The 14,001-nt window shown below is 41.4% G+C and overlaps 1 protein-coding gene across 1 annotated transcript in view; it reads right to left on the bottom strand.

Annotated features, from left to right (window-relative positions):
• Positions 1 to 14,001, bottom strand: part of agmo (alkylglycerol monooxygenase) — a 78,298-nt gene that overhangs the window by 1,811 nt on the left and 62,486 nt on the right. The window lies entirely within an intron of this gene.

The following is a 14,001-nucleotide window of genomic DNA, read 5'->3' as shown; positions in this document are numbered from 1 at the left end:
AAACATTCTACAGGCTTTAAAGTGTGGCTCACATTTTATTCAACAGGGATGTTCACTACATAAAACAGCTCTCATAATTACACCACGTCTTAATAGAGACTAAATTCTACGATCAGGCCGACTGACTTCACTGTTCATTATGACTAAGAGGGCACCGGGGTCGACCACACCTCCTCATCCAGCTGAATGTTTCTGTCTCTTCCTCGTTCAGAACTCGTCTGAGAATTTTCCTGAATCACTCCTAAACCAGGACTCTTGTTAGAATTTTTAGTCTGAGTTAGGAGCTCTCTGAAAGTGTTCTCAAAATGTTTGTGAATAATCAAAATAAAGGCTGCGACACCTTTACAGAGACTCAGAATATGAAGATTTGCTCATTCAGCCGAGGTGACGAGTGAGGTGTTATCTAAGCAATAGAAATAAACAGCTGCTCTGCTCTCTGAGCAAGGACCAAAATCTGTTTGTAGGTCTGTGAAAGTGTTAACGAGCTAACAGCTCCAGTTTGAGGGTGGTCTTGTTACACAATCTTGTGTCTGTATTAATAAAGATATTTTATTAAAACTCAGATGCCTGACTGCAACTAAAAATGATTTAGACTATCAATTAATATGCCAATTATTTTTATTATTTTAATTGATTCAGGGCTCAAACAGTCCTGAAATTCCTGGAAAAATTATGAACTTAGACAAACTGTTTTCCAGGCCTGGAAAAGTTTTGAATTTACATTGTTTTGTTTTGTCTTGTTGTTTAAAATGTTAATAAAAATCCCAAAACAAGTATGTAATATTATGATATAATGTTACAGAAAATACATTCCCTGTATTACTAATTTAAGAGTTAGTGCTGCACTGTGTGACCGTTGATACGTCACTAGTAACTAATAGCAGGAATGTCTAACAAGCGAGGAGCTAGCAGTGTGCTCATCCACAGATGCCCGGGAAGTGCATGTTTAATAATGTGTGGCTGTATCCCTATAAAGAGCCGCCCATTTTAAAATACTTAAATAAATTCCTGGAAAAATATCATGGAAAAGTTAAGGGAAAAATTTTGAAAACTGTCCAACCAAGGGACTGATTGCTATTTATGAGGAGGGAGGGGAAGAGGACTCGGGAGAGACTTAAGTGTTTTATTTTAGCTTAGGGGAGGTGCACACAAATTTAAATGGTTGTACTTTGTAATCATTTTACTTAAGATTGTTTGGAAGGCATGCTTTCTTTAAAAATCACCAAAATGACAATATTTATCACAGCCGGAAACTGTGAAAAGAGAAATTATTGTTGGATTTTCAAATTTCCAACGGTCCTTGAACACCTCACGTGCAATGAAACGCTTCTGTGGGAAAAAAAAACAAAAACAAAAATAAGAAAATAACCAAAATCTGATCAAAATCACTTTATTTTATGTCTCTTTTAAAATGTGGCCAAAAATAAACCATTCGCACAAACTAACCAGTGAAGAAATAAGGCTTTTATTAACTCCAGGATTTCAACTTTCAAGTTTCGAACATCAAAGTGTACGTTTTAAAAATCTAATAACTAATCTGTGGTGGAGGGAGGGTCGTGCATTTTCTGCTCGTCACTCAGAGAGGCTCAAGGAAAAACCCTCCTCTTCTGATAAATAAACAACAGTACTTAATAGTCCAAAGATTTTTAATTTATCTTCACTGAAAATCAACACATATTATTATCTGAGAAGTTTGAACCAGTGAAAATTTGGCATTTTTGCTAAAGAAAAACAATCATCAAAATTTCTGATGATGTCTCTGAGTGATCGACTAATTGTTTCAGCTCTATATCTGTGTTATCTCACTTTCCTCAGATATTAGTGCCTTCTTATAGCTACAGAACAGGAGCCTTTAAAACCTAAACTCGATTTCTTTCCCTGCACATTTTTTTGACCATTTAATCATTAATTACAGGGCTGGGTAATATATCAATATTATATCCATATTGTGATATAAGACTAGTTATCATCTTTGGATATTGTAATATAGTGACTGTTTTAAAGGCTGTGTTACAATAAAATGATGTAATTACCTAAACATTATAGACTGTAGTAGCTGTGCTATTATTTGCCTTCACCCACTGAGTCATTAAATCCACATTACTGATTAGAATCTATCAGAAAATATCACTGTGAATATTCTGTGTAAGCACCAATAATCAACCCAACAATATGGCTGTAATGTTGATATCGAGGTATTTGGTAAAAAGGTAAAAAGGTAGTGGATTCTCTCCATATGCCCAGCCCTGATTAATTATTATTTTTTTTTTCAAAAGTAATTATTTAATTAAAGCCTGCTTCTATAAAATGAGGCTCACCCTGACTTTAGGTGCTTCCCACCATTTCTTAAAATTAAAAGTTTTCTTCAGACTGATAAGAAATTATTGGATTGGATATTCACTCAATTTAAAAACCTCTATATTGTCCTTGTTTATATTGTATGACATGTTGATTGGATGAATGTTTTAGTACATAACATTGATCTGACTCATCCCCCTCGAGATGTATGAATGCACTTATTCTAACTTCTTCTGGATAACAGCGTTCACTAATCTGCATCATGCTACGCTGAGTAAAAGCAAGCTGGATAATTATGACCCAAGAAGAACCCATAAAAAGTGTGGCAGGTATCATTTACGACCAGCGAACACAAACAGTGAAAGTAAATCTCTAATTGAAAGAAAACAGCGAGAGTCTCAGGACGATGGAGAAAGTGGGCCCAGAGGTTAAGGACCGGGTCTTCTCCCCTGATGCTCTCACGACGGGGTCAAAGAGGTCGCTGTCATGGGGGACCTCGCTATTCCAAGAGGGCTGGAGGGGGGTAGGGGGCCTCAGCCAGAAACCGCCCTCGCCTCCACCCCTCGCTGCGTTCTGGCCCATAAACTGCATCCTACATCGCAGCTCAAGCCAAAACCAGACCGCTGTCCATCACAGGCAGAACAGCCTGATGGGAAAAAAAGCAGCGTTTCCTCCAGGACACGGCAGCTGTTTTCCTCTGAGAGAGACTCGGAGAGAGAATAACACAGACCGCTCTCTGCTTTTCTACCTCGCAGTACCTGAACACCACCTCCCCGCTGAGAGAGAATAAAAGGAACTTATCGAGGGTGTTTTCTGCTGGCGCTGATCCGCTAAACATTTCCACTTCACTGCGTCCAGACGCTGAAGAATACATTCAAATAACATTTATATTTCTGTAGCTCTAAACTCCAAATCAACCACAAACAGGATCAATCTCAACATTAGGTTATACGATAATATCTTTAGTTATAAAGCTCTTCTCAAAACAGAGTTACAGAGTGCTTTACAAAGAGCTGATAAAAACACTTCCATCTATAAAAACTGAGGAAATAAAAGACTAAATGAACTTAAAAGTCAAGTAAAATCAGGAAAGGCTCTCAGATAAAAGTATATTTTAAGAAGAGACTTAAAAGAGATCACTGACTCGACTAGCAGCGCTGGTTATCCCCTGCGTGCTCTGCCGTCTGTCAACACCCACTGGCTGCGTTCGCTGTGCAGAGCGGTACTTGTTACTAACGACAAATTTTATAAATTAAACTACTAAAATACTTCAGATTAGCTTCACCTCGATCAACTGCAACATTAAAATCCTTTTTACACATAGCTAATAATACAACAATAAATATTTTTCTGCTTTGATGACTTTTACTTTGATACTATAAGAATATTTAGCAGTTATCAATACTTTTATTAAGCAAGAACTTTTAAATGGAATATTTTTACATTACGATATTGTTGCTTCTACTTGAATTAAAAGTACAGGATCTGAATATCCCACTGTAACAACACAGACACGGATGGCTGTAAAAGTTAATTAGATAATGAAGGCATCTTTTTTTAAACAAAACTACACTGGGAATAGACTTAAAAGACACAATATAATTAAGAGCATAATTTCCAATATTTATTATAAATGGGAATTTTACCATTGTATCGTTCACAGAAAGTCACAGGAAGAAATCCGCTGTGAGAAATGTTTTTTAGGCCGATAGCAGCAGCAGCTTCTTTAGTTATATTCAGTGTTTCTATGGTAACATGAGCCTTTCCAGCAGGTTTCCTAAGGGTTGTGGGTAGTGTAGTTTCTTACAAAGAAATTAAGAATAAAAGTAAAGACAAATAAACATCACACTGACATGCCTACTGGAACTCACTGGATGAAGCAGTTTCACAGTCGGCTGCTCCTCATAAGCCGCCTTCATACAGTTTCAACATGACGGCTAAAAGTCTAAATTCACTGAAGGAAAAACAGATGGAAGATTACAAATATGTGAAGTTGCATTGTGTCCATCTTGGAGACGGATTGGGATCGAGACGCTTGGCAGAACCTCGCAAATCAAATTTCGCTCAAACAGAGCGAAACATGACAGATGTTTCTATCAAAGCCGCATGTTGAGGCAAAGGAAGGGCACCTATTTTTCTCTGCTCCCATCTCTCTTCATTCAGCCACACTACGCTACATTTTAATGGACTCTGTAGGAAATCCATGTGGGACAGATTACATCGTGGAAGGAAGCGGGTTTGATCGTCTACAAATAAGCACTACGGCCTGACAGCAGCGGCTCCCAAAGTAGAGATCTCAGCAAATCGACTCACACTCACTTTGTTTTGGGCAGAAGGTACTTTGTTAAGGGGAGTAATACAGAAAGCCACAGACATGTGGTTTTTGATTTTCTCTGCCTCTTTGTTGAACTTCACGTACTCAGGGGAGACGGCTCTTTCTCTGTCTCTCACTGTCCGACACTTCTTCTAACCAACTCCAACATGGTAGCATGTGAGATTAATGTTTAGCTCAAAGTTCACCAGGGTCATTAGAACTTATGTTAACAATATTCACCAGACAAGAACATCAATATTGGACAATTCTGCAAGAGCCTGGAATATGTGTAATGTCAGTGTTTTCAAAGTTCCTCCCCTGGTACTGATTAAACCCCTAAAACTTCTCTCTGTTCATCAGAATCACATATTTAGAAGTTGTTGTTTTATTCCATCAAAAGATGTAGCTCTACGCTTTAGCCACATTTAGCATGTGCTGATCTATTAATATGAATATAGCATCTGCCTCTGTCTCCACACACCTCAACCACTCACCTGCGGCTCGACCACACCTGCTCACCTTTGCCTCTACTCATCGCTCTCCACAGCGTTAGAAATGAAAACATAATTATCAATCAAAGTCAACTTTTGGCCTGTTGAGGCAACATAACTATGGAGTCAGGGAAAGATTACTCCCGGTTTGTAGCAGTGCAGAAAACCGCTCTGAAAAGCGGCAAATTAATTACACCAACAAGACGAACAGCTGTCTGCGCAACTGACAAGACGAGACAAACCCAAGTCTCAATTTTTTATCAGTTGAGGAACTGTGAAGGAAAAGGCTGGTGGCCATCAAGAAGGCTCACGGGAGTGTCGACCACAAAAGACGCTGGTTCCCTAAATCAAACCACACTCACGGTGTGCCAGTGTCGGACTGTGGGTCTGCTCATAACAGGTGAGAATGATAAAGAAATCTCATACTAATAAATCATATAATACAGGGCAATAAGGCTGCAACTAAGTCCCTTCTCTAAAGTCCACTTCAGACCAAAGATTCGCCTCAAGACGAAACTGTTTTGGAACGTCGCAGAGAAAAGTTGCAGCGGTGAACTGACCCGTCTGAGCTCGACTCAAGCCGGCTGATGGGGTCACCTGCAACTCAGCTGGTGAAATTGCTGGCAGCTGGTTTGAGAACGTAAAGTCGGGAGGTTTTTACAACGCTGCAGAACAGCGCTTTGTGAGTATTTACCTGTTTCAACTTGTGTCCTCGAGAATCTTTGGTCTGAACTGGGCTTAAGGCTCCGTCTCATTTTTAGACAGAACCAAATGACAGCAGCATCATTCCACTCCAGTGTGCAATTTAAAACTGCACTCCGGCAGTGCAGAACCAAAAGAGGTGTGATAGACTGGACGCTGAACACCACAGCACTGGCCTCTTGCGTGACATATAAATATGTGTCAGCAGTGCTTTATAAATGGTAATAATGGCATTAACATGGCAATAATGATCATTAACTGTCTCTGTGATATGATGGCTGATCACATCCTCTGCTCGGAGGGAAAGGAGCTCCAGAATCTCATTGTTTTCCCAGTCTGCAGACATTTTCAGCTGCTGAGTTAGCTGCTACCAGCTACTTTTTAAATCTCCCGCAGTGAGTCCAATCCATAACACGTTGTAGAAGTCACAGCTGTCCTGCCTGCTGTCCTGTTTATACAGACACTGTTCTGGCACTGTTACTACTGCCCATGGCGGCTTTAAGGTGAGAAAACTCTGCCCCTCCATTTCATGATCGTACCTAATATACAGAACAGCGAGGTGGAATATAGGTGCACTATTCCCACCTTGAACAGGCAGCGTAAAAAGTGGCTCTAGAGACAGACAAACACTCGCACTCACATTCACACCTGCGGCAATTTAGAGTCATGTCTTTGGGCTGTGGGAGGCACCTGGACATTCAAACTCCACACAGAAGGGCCCCAGCTGGTTGGCAAGTTCGAACCCGAAACCCTTTTGCTATGCGGTGACAGTGGTAACCACTGCACCACCATGCTGCCCTCTAATCCTGCTGCCTTTTTAAGCCATTCTGCTCAGCTCTGGACCTAAGAAGAGCAAAACTGGGTTTCTTGTTTTTGAAATGAACTTTCAAATTAGACATTCAATAGGCATTACAAGCCTACAAGCTAAATACCTGTGACTGTATTAAAGTTGTAAATGATAATGAATATCTAGGAACAGTAACTGATGACAGACTGTCATGGGATTTGAACATAGGTGCCATTTACAGGAGAGGATGTTTAAACTTTAAGCGTCAACAGTTTGGAGTGGATAGACATATAGTTGGTTCTTTTTTTTATTGCTCATTTGTAGAGTATTCTTAATTTCGTGGTACTTTTCACCGTCTATTGTTACTGAGAACAAACCTCATAAGATTGGCAAAATGTCTCACAGGTCTTGCAGGTCAGCAACAAGTGTTTCGCTGCTTTGTGTGTCAAGTGGTGTCACACGCATGCTGAATATGAGCTGTTACCATCAGGACGGAGGTACAGGGTACCACCTTTGCGGACTAGCCACGCCCAGAGATCCTTCATACCTTCCAGTATAGCTCTATTAAACAAATCAGGATGATGTGAGGTGTGTGTCACTTGCAGTTTGTTGTGCTTGTTGGTGATGCTGTTGCGGAGCACGTTGTTGTTAAATGTCTGTTCCTAATTGTAATGTTTGTATTTGTTTGACAGTTGCCACGGACACAAAGAGAGTTTACGAAATAATAAATAAACTAACTAAATGTAATACTGTAATATTCAGATGTCCTAAATCCCAAGTTAAACATGGGTGACTTGCCTGAACTAAAAATAGTAGTTACGTTGGCTAAACAGCTGCGTCATCTAAAAAAAATGTCCCTTTTCTGTTTTTAAATGCAGTTTTAATGTCCCAAAATGGTGTCAACATCGCTCTAAATCTTCTGCAGCCTGACATGAGTGAAACTCTGGCAAAACCCCTCAGCACTTAAAACATGGTCCAATATAAAAATATCAAATGACGGCCATCTGCAGCTCCAACATAAAAATATCTGTCCTGACCTTCAGAACAACACTCGACACTGGCCTGAGTCATTTTGTGTGCTGCTGATGGATACAAAGCATCACGCACATACATTAAACACCCCAGAGTGCATTGTGGTGCCCCTGGCGACTTCCATCTTCCAGCCTTCAGTGGGTTAACATGGCAGAGCCTCGCTGTTCTGAAAAGCAGCTGCACTCGTGATTGAAATGAAAACAAGGCAGAATGGCTGCTGTCAGACGTGTGATATATGACCTGTAATGGGATGTTTCCAGAGCTCCCTCTCCATATGGCTGCCTACAGTCCACCAGACCTGGACTGAACTGTGTCGGAAAATAACTTTTTGTTTTAACCTGGCTGCAGAGCCACAGTGGGCGGAGTTTGCTGCATCAGGACTAAATTGGTGAAAATAAACCAGAGAAAATATGTGTTAATGCTGTTTGATCCAAAGTTACAGCACAGAGCTTAAAACATAGAAGTGGCTCTGCTCATTTGTCTCTACACCAGCACTCTGAGTCTTAATACACACACAACACGAAAGTACTAAGCAGCACACAGTCTGAAGTTTCGCTGTTTGTATATTCTTTAATTTCTTTAAGAGAATCTGGCAGATCAGCAGCTTTCTGTTCTATTTTTCCTCCAACTTTAAGTTCACAGAAACAAATTCTGAGCTCCTCGTGACATGACAACCCTCTAGTCTTACAAATAAAGGACACCAACTAAGATGTTTCACGTACAGCAGGGATGAATTACTGAAAAGTCCTACAGTGCACAGGCCCAGGGCCCAAAGGCAAAAACCTTGCTGCAGCCGCTGCATGTCCTCCCCCATCTCTCTTCCCCTTTCACACTTAAACATTCCCCTTAAAGTAAAGGCAAAAAGCCCCCCAAAAAGTTGCACATGAACACACCGCAAAGGCTACTGACGGCCAACTATCACCTACGTACTGTGCCTGCTTGGTGAGAAGTAACTCTCTATACCAGCAGACGGCAGTAGTCTGTATTCGTCATGACGCTGATTAGCCAGTAAGCACATTAACAACACAATGCCATATTGGGAGAACAAAGCATATTTACCGTGCACCAGTGAACATTAACAAAACCATCACCAAACATTTCTGCTAAAGAGCTCAGTGACTAACGAAAAATAATCTTACCTTATTTAACTTTTCTTTTTTTGATCTACCTCCCTCTTGACTTTAGCTCTTTGTTTACTTTCCTCACTTACGTTTCTCTTGTCCTGCTCAGAGCTGAACTGACAATCAGAAGGATTTCATCCACCTCTGGGATCCCCCATCTCCAATGTGATTCACCATGCTGAATCCGCTGGAAAAAAGCCGCTAAGGGCCACCAAGGGCCAATAGTGCGGGACACATCGTGAAGACTAGGGCGACAGACCATCTGTTGGCTTGCTATGTCATTTAACATTTGTAATTAGTTGACTCCACTGCTCCTGACTGAAGATGGAGGTTTCTGATTGACGTGTCGCTGTTCCTCAGTGTCTTTTTTTTTTTACTTCTCCCCTTTATGCCCTACTATTTTCAAGTGACCTTTGGTTTTTCCCGTTTTGATTATGTGGAACAGCGGTAAACAGCTCAAATCATATGCATTTGTATAGTGTTAGTAGTCTTTCCCTCCAGTTGCCTGCACTTCATCTGGACAGGCGACCGATCTATGACATCATATGTAAAGAAGCTAGTCCTGCTGGAACATGTGTGGTTGTGTTTAAAAGCTTTTATTGATGATTTTCTGTGTTCAGTCATTCCCCGGCTGCCTATGATGGATCAAGGTGGTTAAAAAGATGAAAAGTCAGAGCACCATATTGCCTCATATCACTGGGGTACAACACATGCGCAGTAAAATCTGGTCTGCACTTTATAATATATTTTTAATAATAATTATTTTATTTGTAAAGCACTTATCTAAACAAAGCTACAAAGTGCTTCACAAAGTGCACAAATATAAGAAAAGGAAATAAAACACAAAAGTTACAAATCAAAAAGTACAAATCAGGCATTAAAAGGGAAAATTGTCCTATAAAAATATGTTTTAAGCAATGATTTAAAAGCAGGTGTGTGTTAGCCATCCTAATCTCCTTAGGCTGAGAAATTCCAGAGTATCGGGGCCTTGATGACAAAAGCCCGGTCACCACCAACCTCAATCTAGGGACGACTGGCAGAGAATCTGAGGTCACGACTTGGAGCACAGTTAGTCAGAAGCTCAGCTAATTGGAGGCTAAACCATGTTGAGCTTTAAAAGTTATGAAAAGAATCTTAAAATCAATTCTGAATTTACCTGGCAACTAATGGATTTCTAGCTTTGCAAAAGGCTCAACTGCCTGCTCACTATCAGATAGAACATGGGTGTGATTGATTCGTTTCACTGTGGCGTCTGCAGTCCACAATCTATTTAGAAAGAAACGGGTGAAAAATCACAATCCTGCATTTACTGAAAAGTTTCTTAATAAAAGACTAAAAACAGTTGCTTTTCTATATAAAAACTGTATATCGGCCGCCATGCATTTCAGCATATCCAAAAAGTTCTGTCAAGCTGAGGGCACCCAAAGGGGCTAAAAACAGCACACCAAAAAGAGCACCTGAGCCCATCCCTTTATTTCTAGCGCCGTCTGCTGTTACCCTCCAACATCACAGCTCCAGTTACACTGCGCATGTGTCATATCCTGTAGCTCCCATGGGGTCAAAGAGCATCTTTAAAATAGCCTTGGCCAATATGCAGAAGACTCTGACCAATCAGAGCAGACTGGGCTTTTTTGGGAGGGGGACTTAAAGAGACACGCCCCGAAAACTGAGACAGACAGAGGGTGAATACAGGTGTTCCTGCACAGACCATTTGAGGAATATAAAGTGTGGTTTTTTTGTCCATTAAAGCATGTAAATATTTTCCAGTAAAATCCCAAAATATAAGTATAAATGTGAAAATGAGCACAATATGTCCTCTTTAATCCTTTCACAGATGCACAGGGGCACCAGCACGCACATGATGAAGAAACACAGACACTTTTGGACATACACAGTCATACACAAGTACACCTGCACATGTGCGAAGGAACATACGTACACACACACACACACACGCACACACAGAAGACTTCCTGTCTGTTCATTATGAGCAGATATTCAGTCTCTGTGCTCAGGTTGTTTGAGCAGACTCAGGAAGGATACACTGAGCAGGTTAATGTCTCACCAGAGAGTCCGTGTAGTGCCTGTGCCATGAGAAATATCGCCATCACACTCCCACGCACACACTCCCACGTACACACACATAGCCAGAGTGCAGCCAGACAAAACACATGTGAAAAGGCAGTTGCTGCACAGTGAAACTGTAGCAAAACACAAAGTGGTCTTATGATACGCCAGTTTAGAACGATACAGTTGTTTAGCGGCTTTTCCTTTGCACATCTGGTGTTTCTTCTCTTTCACCGTGTGTCTGCTGGAAGGTCACATGTAAGGTCAACAGAGACTCATCCAGACCATTATGCCTCATTGAAAACACAGGACAAATCCCAGAGAGGAACCTGTTCCATATCTGTTCAGTTCACTTCAGACCCCGGCAGCTTGGCACCACTTCAGCCTCAATAAGAGAAGTCTTCACCTCATCATTAACCACAGTTTCCTGGGTGGTCACACTGGTGGACCTGATGGTAAAGACCACACTAGCTGGCAGAAACATGGAGTAGCGGGCACTCGTCCAGGAAGGAGGGATGAAAGACAAACACAAAATAGGGTGGAGTGGACAGGATGATTCATTTGCTTTGGTAAAATGAACCCCAAGTTTGTATTTACACGGCGCAGAGAGAAGAGGGATGTGTGAATAAGTTCAATGGGACCTTGACTCCTTCATCCACTCAGTTATATTCATAAAAAAATATGACAGCCTCTGTTTTGCATCCCTTCTGCAGAGTTGGGAACCAGCTGTTCTGGGTAGGCAAGACCAAAAAGGCAGTAATCAATGAATAATGTAACACATGTGGTCGGCTGTAATCAGCTCGACCACGAGAAAAATGTGCCATCTTTGCCAGCTTGTTCTGAGGTGCTGCACAACAGCAAACATGCTAAGTGCAGATCAACTGCCCAATTTATTTGACTGAAGCAATAAAAAGCGAAACCTAAAATAGGATCAGATCTGCTCATTGCAGAATAAAAATTTGCTTTACAAGATAATAATTCAACCTGTAAGGCTGGTTGAAAAGCGTAGGGCTGTGAGGGCAGCAAAGGATGCTGTGCAGAGAGAAACTGAGCAGCCTCTGCTTCAAAAAGAAAATGATGTCCGGTCTGAAAGTTCAGGTCAGGACCTCTGAGGGGACGGCACGGAGAAGGTAGAAGTCAGGTAGAATATAAGGTTCACAGGAAATGACCAACAACAGCAAAGTAGAGAGGACACGAAGCAGTATGAAGACGTTGGGTCAGCTGTCCATATTAATTCTCTACGAACAAAATGATTTTTGTTCCCAGGTGCAGTTCAAGGCCTCTGAGAGGGAGAGCAGACATGTCATGTATAAGGGAGGTTACTATGACACCTTTCACACTGCCTGTTCAAGGCAGGAATAACACACCATTATACCGTGTCACATTCTGTATATAAAGTACGATCCCAGAATGGGGGGACAGTTGTCTCACATTTAAGGGGCCGCAGACATGGCACGGAAAACACATGGTCGGGTACTGGGTGCTACTCTTGTGCCTTTTTTGAGCCAGCTTTCAAAGAGCACGGTGGCAGGTTGCGTCTGAGGTTACTAAGCAACCTGAAATCCTGAGTGCAGAGCTGATCTTCTTCCAGGTACTGTTTTATAAGTGTGTGGGCCTATCTTCCATCAGACAGATGTAAAGCTCTGGGAGTCCTGCACCTAAATGATCAATGTTTCCACTTTTTTTGTCCACTTACCACAGACTGATATTTACTGAAGAAGGGAAAGGTATCTATTGTCTGTGATTGGTTGTTTCTTGTCACGTGACATTCAGGGCGCGCTGCTGGGCTCCAAAAGTTGAACTCTGCATTGAAAGCAATGAATCTGAGGGCACAAAAAACGCAGCATGTGTACGGCCCCTAAGGCGGCATCGGAGGTAGTAACAGTGCCGAAAAGATGTATAAATGTGACAGGTGGCAGGACGGGATCACAGGTGGCACAGGTGAGATGTTTTGAAGATGTGTTATTTAAAAAGTAGCAATTAGCAGTTAGCGGCTACCTGAAAGAAGAAGAACAGCGGCCATAAATGAAAATGAGTATGATGAGATCTGCTGCCATATAACTGGGACAGTAAATGATTGTTACTGCCATGTTAATGCCGTTGTTATTGTTATAGGTTATATGTCACACTAAAGAGCCAACACTACTATGTTACATGTCACATCCCTTTCATGATGGTGGGTTGCTGTCTATAATCACACACAGGAGCTGCATGATGCCACAGCTGTTTGGCAGAACTGGCAGCCTACAGAGTGGTCTTTTTGTAAAAAGGGCTTATGACAGATGCCTGTTCACCTGAAGTACAAGTCTTTATAGAATCAGACGTCTAGATGATGAGCAGTCAGGTTGAGCACCTTTGGGCTCAGCATGGTCACCACCCACACACCATCTCCTCTGACCCTTTGTGCTCCTGTAACAGTTATTATGTTCAGTCTTGTCTGTGCAAGAGTTGTCATTTCTCTCCCACACTGTAGTGGGAGCTGTGGATTCATCTACAGCAGGACATTTCTCTCTTGAGGACGAAAAGAGGAAAAGCTGCACAGTTTCTTTGTCAGAACTTCTGCAGGAGCTTCATGTCACCCCTGTTTAGCATGTGTGTTACTTTCTACTTGAAACGTTGTTCTTCTCATTAAAAATATGTTTGCCATCTGATTGCAGGAGAGGAAGTGATTGGGGCACCGTTGGAACAAGAAGGCAAGCATGACTGTTTAAATTTTGAGCCAGCCAAAATTACATAATTGCAGATTTTTGTGGGTGCTTCTGCAAGCATGCAGAGCCTGCCGTGAGAACCATGCAGTGGGCCTTAAAATGTGGTTTGAGGAAATGTTTTCAAAGGCAGAGAAGTTGAAACAAAAGGCTACGGGAGCTCAACATCAAAGTTCAAAAAAGAAAACTAGAATTAACGCCTCATTCTTGAAAGCATCTGCCAGCCACTCAAGCTGCAGTTAGTGTCACCAATTTAGAATCAGACCAAACATCTCCCCTTCTGTTCCTGAGTTATGATGTTGCGTAATGGCCAGAAAAGTGTTTTTGCAGAACATTATGGTGTCATAGTGAAGCTGACCTTTGACCTTTTGGATATAAAATGTCACCACTTCATAATCTTATCCCATTTATTTATGGTTTGTCAATATTAGCATATGAATTCTTGAGTTATGGCTGAAAACATGTTTTGTGAGATCACAGTGAC

This window comes from Epinephelus fuscoguttatus, linkage group LG8 (genome assembly GCF_011397635.1).
Source record: "Epinephelus fuscoguttatus linkage group LG8, E.fuscoguttatus.final_Chr_v1".
Classification (NCBI taxonomy): Eukaryota; Metazoa; Chordata; class Actinopteri; order Perciformes; family Serranidae; genus Epinephelus; species Epinephelus fuscoguttatus.
Note: the sequence above shows the minus strand (reverse complement) of the source record. Positions and strands in the feature narration are given on the sequence as shown.